Genomic DNA, 10,145 nt, shown 5'->3' on the forward strand with positions numbered 1-10,145 from the left:
CCTACTCAAGACTGCCTTTAGAAATCATCCTTATACAATTGCTTATTCAACACTACCTTGTGCAGACGGTACACAGCTGTCATGATCAAGTTTCTTGAAAGGCTTCTGCTTTCTTCACTATTAGAAAATGCTTTAATTGTAAAGGGGGGAAGGAAGAGTAAAAGTTGCTAAGTTCTTAAGGCAGCTGAAAGGATCCAAATAATATTGGTGAATTCCACTAACTAAAAAATTAAGGTGAAACAAAAACTCTCCACTATAATCAGTTACTATCAAAAAGTCATTTCAATATTTCTTTACTAGAAGGGTTTGGCTTGTTTTCTGTTTGTCTGGCTGGAGTTTTTTGTGCTGGCCTGGAACTTGAAATCAGGGAATAGTGCAGTCTCTGAGTTTTTGAGTTAAAGGCTAGAGTTTTATCACTTGGGCCACAGCTCAACTTCTGACTTTGTGGTGGTTAACTGGAGATAAAAGTCCCAGAGTTCCCTAACCTAGTTAGCTTTGAACTGTGAACCTCAGATCTCAGCCTCCTGAATATCTATGGTTACAGGAGCGAGCCACTGGTCCCCGGCTAATAAAAGGGCTTTTAAGTCTGGAAAACCCAATGCATGTTACAGAATTCTGGTTTTGACAGAACACTTGATCAAGAAACTAAGATATCCCTAGAGACAATTATTAAATCTTGAACATAGCTGCAAGGTAGCATAATTGAGAAATATTTTTAAATTTTAAGTAACCATATCCCAGAGTTGCCAATTAACAATGTAGAAAGTATCTTAATCATGTACTAAAAGACTGTTCTTAGCCTGACCTTACTATATTTTAATCAATTACTTAACTATGAGCTCACCAGTTTATAAAAGTGTTGAACACAAGGATGAGAACAAAAGGCAAATTGACTAATGTTTCATAAAATTGAAACCAATTAATTTTTTCTTTGTTAGCCTAAACTACTCTTTAGTTATCTAGGTGAAATTGCAGATTCCAATAGCTTATCTAATATACTTTATTAAGTTCTACAGAATTGCTCATTTAATTGCTTTTGGTCAAAATATCTCTCAAGAATTACGTTTCAAGCAATAGCTTCAGTTGTGTGTGTTCGTGCACCAGTAACAGGGCTTGAACTTAGGGGCTCTTATTGGTGCTCAACTACGTAGGTCACTCTGCCAGTTTCAATGTTTTGCTAGTCTTTCAAATTTGTCTCTTGAACTAAAATACTCAGCTCTCAATATCCTAAGTAGCTAGATTATACATGTGAGCTACAGGTACATAGCTGACTTCTTTTTTAAAATATATTAGTGAATGCCTAAACACATCCAAGATATTCTTTAAAAAAAGAGAGGGGGCTGAGGTGCCAGTGGTCCACACCTGTAAACTAACTACTCAGGAGGCTGAGATCTGAAGTTCAGTTTCAAGCCAGCTTGGGCAGAAAAGTCCATGAGATTCTAATCTCCAATTAATAAAACACCACAAGTGGAACTATATTCAGTTATAAAGCAAAAAAAGTGGTTGGGAAACAGCCCAGATGCCCTACAACAAATGAGAAGATCAAAGAAAAAAAGCAGGAAGGGGGCTTAACCTATGCACAATTGAATTTTACACAGCCTTTAGAAAGAATATTTGCAGGAAAATAGATGGACCTAGAACAAACCGTGTTAAGTGAGGTAAGCCAAGCTCAAGAGAGACAAACTGCATGTTTTCTCTCATATGCAGAAGCTAGACAGAAAATACACCAGGACATGTTGAATTAGATACTCACACACAGCATGATCAAAGGATTTTTTTTTTTTGGCTGGTCATGGGGCTTGAACTTTGGGCGTGGGTGCTGTCCCTCAGCTCTTCAGCTCAAGGCTAGCACTCTACCACTTGGGCCACAGCATCACTTCCAGTTTTCTGGTGGTTTATTGACAATAAGAGTCTCAGCAGGCTGAGATCTGGAAGATCACAGATTTAAGTCAGCCTCTATTTCCAATTAATTAGCAAAAAAAGGCCTGCCCGTCTGGAGGGGTAGCTCAAATGGTAGAACACTATTTGAACATCATGAGTAGCAAGCCCAGTGAGAATACAGGGCACTGAGTTCAAGCCCCAAAACTGGCTAATAAAATTCCAACCTGATGGACAAGGAAAGAAAAAAAAAAGCAAAAGAACTAAATCCTCCTTAGAGAGATTCAACTTCACCTATTATATACATCTAAGTTAAACTGGAAGTTATTATGAAATAATTCCCCATTCATCCGTGAATATAAACTACAAATATGATACACATAAACACTAAAAAATTACAAATGAGAAATCTACATAATTGAAATCTGAACATTCAGGCAACCTCAGACATCTAAGGATATGAAAAACATGTAAAATATTATAGAACACGTTTCATACATGATTTCCAAATAGCCTAGATAAATACAGGTCAAGAGTATAAATGAATTCATACTTTGTATATTAAAAGATGTAATGAAACATCTTAGTATTCAATAATGCAGTATTTAGAACCCTAGAGAACTTTCAGTTTACAGTTTAGTTTGTTCAAGTTTATTTCAGTAACTAGATCACAACACTTTCGATCACTAGATACAGATTAATTTAAGATTAACAAGACTTACAGGTAGAAATATAGATTGAAATTAATATTTTAAGCCATTTCTGTTCAAATCATTCCCCAAAAGAACTTCGCCTTTATATTGCATTCCAAATTCCACTTAATTACCCAAGCTAATGGAAAGAAGCACATCAGGAAGAACAAGTAAAGCTAAGACTCAACAAGTTCCAATCCTTTTCAAACCTCAGGCCATACTTTCAAATCAAGTTAAGCATTGTCACGGTTCGGTGATAAGACACGAGTTCTCACCTGATAGTGTTATATTCATGTAGGTGAGACAGACAGTAAGTATATAATGCCAGATAGTGACTGGTATACAATGAAAAATGAAACACTAGAACAAAAAAATAGAGAAGGTATGCTTTTTAGGTAGTGTGATTAGATTGCCTTCTCTAAGATAATAGCTGATAAATGTCTACAAAACCACAAGTAATTCATAATGTACTGTGAGAGCCCCCAAAGCAGAGCTGTGAGACCAGAAAGGATTGGGAATTTGGAAGGCCTTCTCCCAACATACTCTCAAAATGCTGAGTTTCCAGAAAAGGTCAATCAGTCCTTGGCATGATAAGAATTCAGCCTTTTATCCTGGGTGAAGGATAATTTGACCCTAAACTTTCTGTGAGCTTAGGGATAGACAAAAGCTTATGCAAACTGTTAAGTCATTTACTGCTCACCTCCACTTCCTAAGATAAGGAAGTTATTAATCACTTGAACAAGATTGTGTCACTTGATTGATGCCTGCGATTTCAAGGATATTGATACCACATTTTCTGCTTGCATTCATGCCCCTATACCCTACTCAATAAATACCTCGTGAAAAGGACCTTGGGCACCTGAAGCTAGAGGAAGGCTATAGGTCTCCTGGTACTCCATACCTCAATTCCAAGGTCCAGTCTGTTACTGCCTTGTCCCTGGTCACAGTGGGTTGTGACAATGCACATAAACACAAACTGACAATAAAAAAGTTACTTGGAATCTCAAAGAACCACAGACCATTCACTGCTTTCTTTGTAACTAAAACATTCTACAGCAGATTTTAAGTGGCTTTAAGGATTCTGTCCACGTGAAAAGCTTCTAATCTTCAAATTTAAGTCACTAAAAGTTAATTCTCACTCTGAAAAGAAAAAAATAATCTTTACAACCTTAACCTTAACTGCTCATGACCAAGGCTCACTTCCCACCCTAACAGTATTTTTTTTTTTAACAAAACAGCTCAATGGATAAAAATGAGCTCTAAAATCAAAATGCTAAGTTCAGGTTCCTCCTTTTATTCTCTGTATCTTTAGGAAGACAGTTCAACTTGTCTCCCTAGGTTCTAGCAAACAGAGACTACTTCATAAGATTGTTGAGAGGATTAATATGATACTGCACATAAAATATTTACAGAAGCTGACAGCAAGTAAGCACTCTAAAGTTAGCTATCACTTAAGTAGTAACTACAAATTCACTAAGTCCTTACTTAATGAGCCTCAGGCAGATTAAGATAGATAAACTCACACAAGCAACAAACAGAACTAGCCAAAGCCAAATTCAAACCCAAGCTCTTCAGACTCCCTCACACTCACATTTATTTCTCCAAAATATCAGTTATTTGAAAGAATTTACATAAAACCTTAATGCCTAAGATCTATAGATCTTCTAACTACTGACTGCTAGCTTATTACACCAGACAATTTCCTTGACAATTTAAATGATTCATGTATATGAAACACCTCTCATATTTTCCAGTGGATTTAGCATAGTATCATACTTTTTGATAAACAATATACTCACTGAAACTGATATAAATTCAGGTAACTATAAATTTATTTAGAACCTAAAATAAAGAAATATGAGTATATAATATTCTCCCCAATAGTTTATTCAAAATAGATGTCCTGACTTCTCATTGATTTAAGTGACATTTTCCCCCTTCATGAAAATGCATGAAGTGGCTGGGTGCTGGTGGCTCCCACTTGTAATCCTAGCTACTCAGGAGGTTGAGATATGAGGATCTCAGTTCAAAGCCATGAGACTCTTATCTCCAATTAAACACCAGAAGTGGCACTGTGGCTCAAGTGGTAGAACACTAGCCTTGAGCTAAAGAGCTCAGGGACAGCACCCAGGCCCACAGTTCAAGCCCTATAACAAACATACATACATGCATGAAGTGGTATTTACTGAAAGCCAAATGCTTCTTGTATACACTTAAAACTTCCCTACCTGCTTAAAACTACTAAATATGAGAATAAAGTCAAAAGATTTCATGAAAAAGCTGTTAAGTCCTTTGGAAGGTTTAACCAAAGATTGAAAATATATTGAATTTTGTAACTGGGAGTTTCCCCATGTATATATTTTTATTCCACTTTAAAAAAAATACCAGAAATGACAGATAATGTTTTATAGGGTTTGACTTATGAAAGGAAACATCAAAGCACCTTGACTGTAAAAAGGCTAACTGGTCCAAATAAAAGATCCCCAACTTTTTTTAAAGCTTTATAGTTTGGGCAAGAGGGTCTACAACACACCCTAATGTTTACTCCGTCCATCAAAGGTTTCCTTCCCAAAAGGTTCCCTGACACTTGATTCTGCTCTCCAATGATCCCTAGGAAAATAAGTATGAAAACTACATGTATAAAAGAATGCAGTAGCCATCAAAGGAAATAGAGGATAATGATTTAATCCATTCATTTATAAGTCCTTACCAAGCACATGTATGATATCCTAAACTTTTAGAACATATTAATAAACTTTTTTAAAAATAAATAAAGGTGGACACCAGGGGCTCAATCCTGTAATCCTAGCTACTCAGAAGGCTGAGATCTCAGGATCTCGGTTCAAAGCCAGTCAGGGGAAGGAAACTCCATGAGACTCTTATCTCTAATTAGCCACCAAAGGTGGAGCCTGTGGCTCAAAGGGTAGAGCTCAAGCCTTGAGGGAAAAAAAAAAAAAAAAGAAAAAAACAAGCACAGGGAAAGTAGCTGGGCCCTGAGTTCAAGTTCCAGGACAGGTACAAAAAGAAAAAGACAGAAAGTCCTGCTCTCATAGAGGTTGTATTATAGTATGTGTTTAGGGGGGAGGGAAAGTGACAATAACAATTAACAAAGAAATTATCTTTTTTTCTGAAAAACAGGTGATATGCACAAAATACAGGCATTAGAAATCAGTTTTGACAAAGTGGCATTTGATGAGCAAAGGAGACAAGGGAGCTGGCAATACAAATATCCTAAGAAAAAGTGATCCAATTCAGAGAGACTGGAAGGAAAAAAGAGGAGGTTGGTGGGGGAAGTAGCTAAACTTAAGAAGTATGAGAGCCGGGCGCTGGTGGCTCACACCTGTAATCCTAGCTACTCAGGAGGCTGAGATCTGAGGATCGCAGTTCAAAGCCAGCCCGGGCACGTAAGGACTGTGAGACTCCTATCTCCAATAAAACCACCAGAAAACCGGAAGTGGCGCTGTAGCTCAAGTGGTAGAGCGCTCGCCTTGAGCTGAAGAGCTGAGGGACAGCGCCCAGGCCCAGAGTTCAAGCCCCATGACCAACAAAAAAAAAAAAAAAAATAAAGAAGTATGAGAGACAGAGCATCCAAATTCAGTAAGGCCTTACAGATTTATTTATGGACTAGTTACAAGTTTCTGCAGGGTTTAAAAAAATGATATAATCAGACTGTAGGGTGCTAGTATAAAAGCAAGACGTAAGAGAGAAACTACAAAAATCTAGGCAAGAGATAGCAATGGCTTGGACCAGGCTAGTGAGCAGCAGAAGTGGTAAGAGGTGATTTGATTCCAAATATATTAAAGAACACAGCAGGACAAATGTGAACAAGATTGTCAGAGGTAATGCCCAATGTTTTTCTGCCACAACATTAGAGTTGCTGTTAAGTTGAACCTGAGGTAGGTTAAGGAGAAATATGGAAGTTTACTAAGCTTGAGTTCACTATTACACATAAAAAAGGACAGTCCCTGAGCAGACTAGAATGCAGAGAAAAGTTGGATGTAAGTATGAGTATTTAAAACTATGAGGATGTAAATGTGGTTATTAATAGCTACAATACAAGATAAGATAGCCAAATAAATATTAAAAGAAAACTGAGCTAGGCGTCGGTGGCTCACACCTGTAATCCTAGCTGTTCAGGAGGCTGAGCTCTGAAGATAGTGGTTCAAAACCAGCCCAGGCAGGAAAGTCCATGAGTCTCTTGTCTCCAATTAAATCACAGAAAAAGCCAGAAGTGGGGCTGTGGCTCAAGTGGCTCAAGTCTTGAGCAAAAGCAGCTCAGGGACAGCACCCAGGCCCAGACCCAGCAATTTGAAAAAGGGAACAAAGACCTAGAAAGAAATGTGAAAAGCAATTAGTAAGAAAGAAAGACACCAAAAGCAGAGTATTCTGGAACAACAACAAAAAAGGAGTGTAAACAATTCACTTGCTGTATTTTTTAAACAAACCAGATTTAACCTATTTTAAAAAGTTCTCAATTAGCCTGTAGTAAAGAACATATGTACAGGACTAGGGATGTAGCTCAGTGGTAGAACACTTGGTTGGCATGCATTTGTACTGAGTTCAATCCTCAGTAAAAAAGGAAGGAAAAAAAGTATGTAAAATACAAAAACATAACCTTTTAAAGTTACTCCCTAGGAAGATGATACTTTTCATTAGAGTATCTACTAAAACCAACCTTCCTTCATATTAAAAATGTACCAGTCAGGCACCAATTGGCTGGCTGTAATCCTAGCTACTCCGGAGGCTGAGACCTGAGGATCATGATTTGAAGCCAGCCTGGGGAAGAAAGTCTGTGAGATTACTCCAGTTAACCACTAAAAAAGCCAAAAGTGAAGCTTGGTTTAAGTGGTAGAACACTAAAAGACAAAAGTGAAGTTATGGCGCAAGTGGTAGAGCACTAGCCTTGAGCCAAAAAAGAAGCTCAGTGACAATGTCCAGGCCAAATTCAAGTCCCAAAACCACCACCACCACAAAAAAAAAGTATATTGTACTTGTTTTCTTTCCACATAAAAATAATTCATGGTCTACAGCATTTTTCAAAGGAAAAAAGAAATAGCTTATACAACATCACCTTCTCAAAAACCAAAAATTCATGCAAGCAACATTCACCTATCTGACACACAAACTACTTTTCTTCTTCTGGACCTCAGATATATTAGTTTATCAAACCTCTTAGCTCAGGGCACTTAAAACATCTTTCTCCTAGTGTTTGATTTTCTATTTATAGAAATAAAGTTACATACTCTTCTTCAAACCAATGGTTTCTCAGTGATTTACATATAAATTGCATTTTTCACATCAGAACATTCAGTTCATAAAAACTGCAAAGAGAACTAATGCAAGGCCATTTGTTCACAGCTGTTTAGTATCATTTCCTGCCTCTTCATATACCCTGAATTTTACTTTCCAAGGAACTAAAACTACAAACAGTACACAGAACAAGCAGATCAGATGTTACCTCAAATATTCCAAATATATTTTTAAGACCTTATTCATTCTATATCATCAAACGTATTCTTGAAAAGCATACTGTCTCTGCATTTCCTTATTAACTGTTAGGTCAGATGCCAAAGCCAAACTCTCCACTAAATTTATTAACATTTTTAAGCACTATAAACTATGGGAAATCTTTTTAACTCAAGTGTTCTTTGCAATAGAAAATTATTGAAAGCACACAAATGAAATATTCCAGGGCTGTGACTAACAGTACTTTTAAAGAAAACAACAACAAAAAGCGTGTGTGTGTGTGTGTGTGTGTGTATCAAGTAGAAGAACTTTCAAGCAATCACAATCTTTCCTGTGTCCTTCAAAATTAAGCCTTACAATAAACCTTCACGTTTTAGGCCATTTTTAGAAAGAAGGTGCAACTGATTTTTAGTATTTAATTCTTAAAATGCATCTCCCTAACAGAAGCAAATTAAAGCCTGTAAACTAGCAGGTTTATAAACTGGCTTGGGGTGGGTGTTTTTTTTTTAAGAGAAAAACACTACATCAAAGAGAATACTGAAGGAGAACACAAATATCTTGATATTTATAAACTATCTCGATATTTAATAAAATAAAAATGAATGGCTTTTCATAATGCTGACCCTGAAAAAGTTCACTATGGGATTGCCTTAATAATTCTGAGACATTTTCAATAGGTCTTGCTACATTTGTCTCAGTGTGCCTCAGTAAATTAAGTAGAACATCTTATTCTCTAAACGCACTTGATAATTGAGACAGTCTGCTGAGAGCTACAAAATTAGAAGAGACATTTCTAACTCAAGGTTGGAGATGGAACCTACAAACAATAGGCCCAGCTATTTTGAATCCCTGAAAGGAGGGAACTAAAATTAAAAAAAAAAAAATTAAAGTAAACACATCAACTATTAAAAGTCTACTGCAAGGACTACACAAAATACAGATGGGATCAAGAGTTGCTGTTCCTGAGATTTTTTTTTTAATATTAACTCTCATTGGCAAGGGCTTTTAGCCAAACTTGGGAATCTGGCAGTTACCATTTGCCTAATAGGTGAGGTACAGAGAACACCAGCAAGGAGTTAAGGGAAACTGAAATGAACTCAGTGTGCTACACAATTCAACGTAGCTAGCTCATTCCAGGAAGGTTTATCTTTAGCTGACTATATAGGTGTCTAGCAATGATCTCTCAAGGCTTTCCACCAAGCATCTCCAATAGCCCAACTTGTAACAGTTAACTTCAACTGTAGCTTCTTAAGCACAGCTTATTTCAAAAGGCCTGCTGGGGAAGGGGGGGGGGGGGAGAACGTGTCAGGTAAAGGCCCAGCACTGTTACGAATCCGGTTTCCTTTCACCTCCCTGCAGGATTGGCTCACATTCAAAAGAGCTCACTCTTCACCTGCTCGGAGGTACCAGCGGGGACCGGGCTGCAGGACGCCGCTCCGCGCCTCTGCCTCCGCCCCGCACACTCACGCTCCCTCACCAACGTGCGGGGCTGCACTTCCCACGCTGGGTGCCGGGTCCATCTCGCCCTAGGTCTGTATCTCCACAGCCACTGGGGTTTTCCGCGAGGTCCTCGTTGTAAAGTGATGGGGGGGGGGAGAGGGCGGAGGACCCACTGAGGAAGACACACCCCTCGGAGACGGGAAGGGACAACTTCGCTCGATTGATTCCCCGCCCGATCCGCGGGGTTTCCCCCCCCCCTCCGCACACACACACACACCACCCAACTCTCCCTCCAAGCTGGTTTCCCGTCTCCAACCGCCCCACCCACCCCGACCCCGGCGCGCACAGGGCGAGGGGACGGCGTGCGCCCCTCGGGCCGGTGGCCCGGAGGATGGGGGGGGGGGGGGGGGGGGGTCGGGAAAGGATGGGAAGGGGAAACAGGGGGGGGGGAGGATGGAATTCCAGCATGGCGTTAGCGTGGCCCAGCTCCGGCCCGGGGCGGGCGCCGCCGGGGGACGCACCCTCTCTCCGTCCCCGCGCCGGGCGGCGGTAATCCGCCTGGCCTCCCGGGGGCCCTCGGGCCCGGCTAAAAATAGTCCCCTCGGTCACCCCGAGGCCTCCCCGGCCGCCCTCGCCCTCGGGAGACGTCCCCGAGCAGCCCCCGGGCGC

The sequence above is a fragment of the Dipodomys ordii genome, unplaced genomic scaffold, assembly GCF_000151885.1.
Source record: "Dipodomys ordii isolate 6190 unplaced genomic scaffold, Dord_2.0 Scaffold16, whole genome shotgun sequence".
NCBI classification, from domain to species: Eukaryota; Metazoa; Chordata; class Mammalia; order Rodentia; family Heteromyidae; genus Dipodomys; species Dipodomys ordii.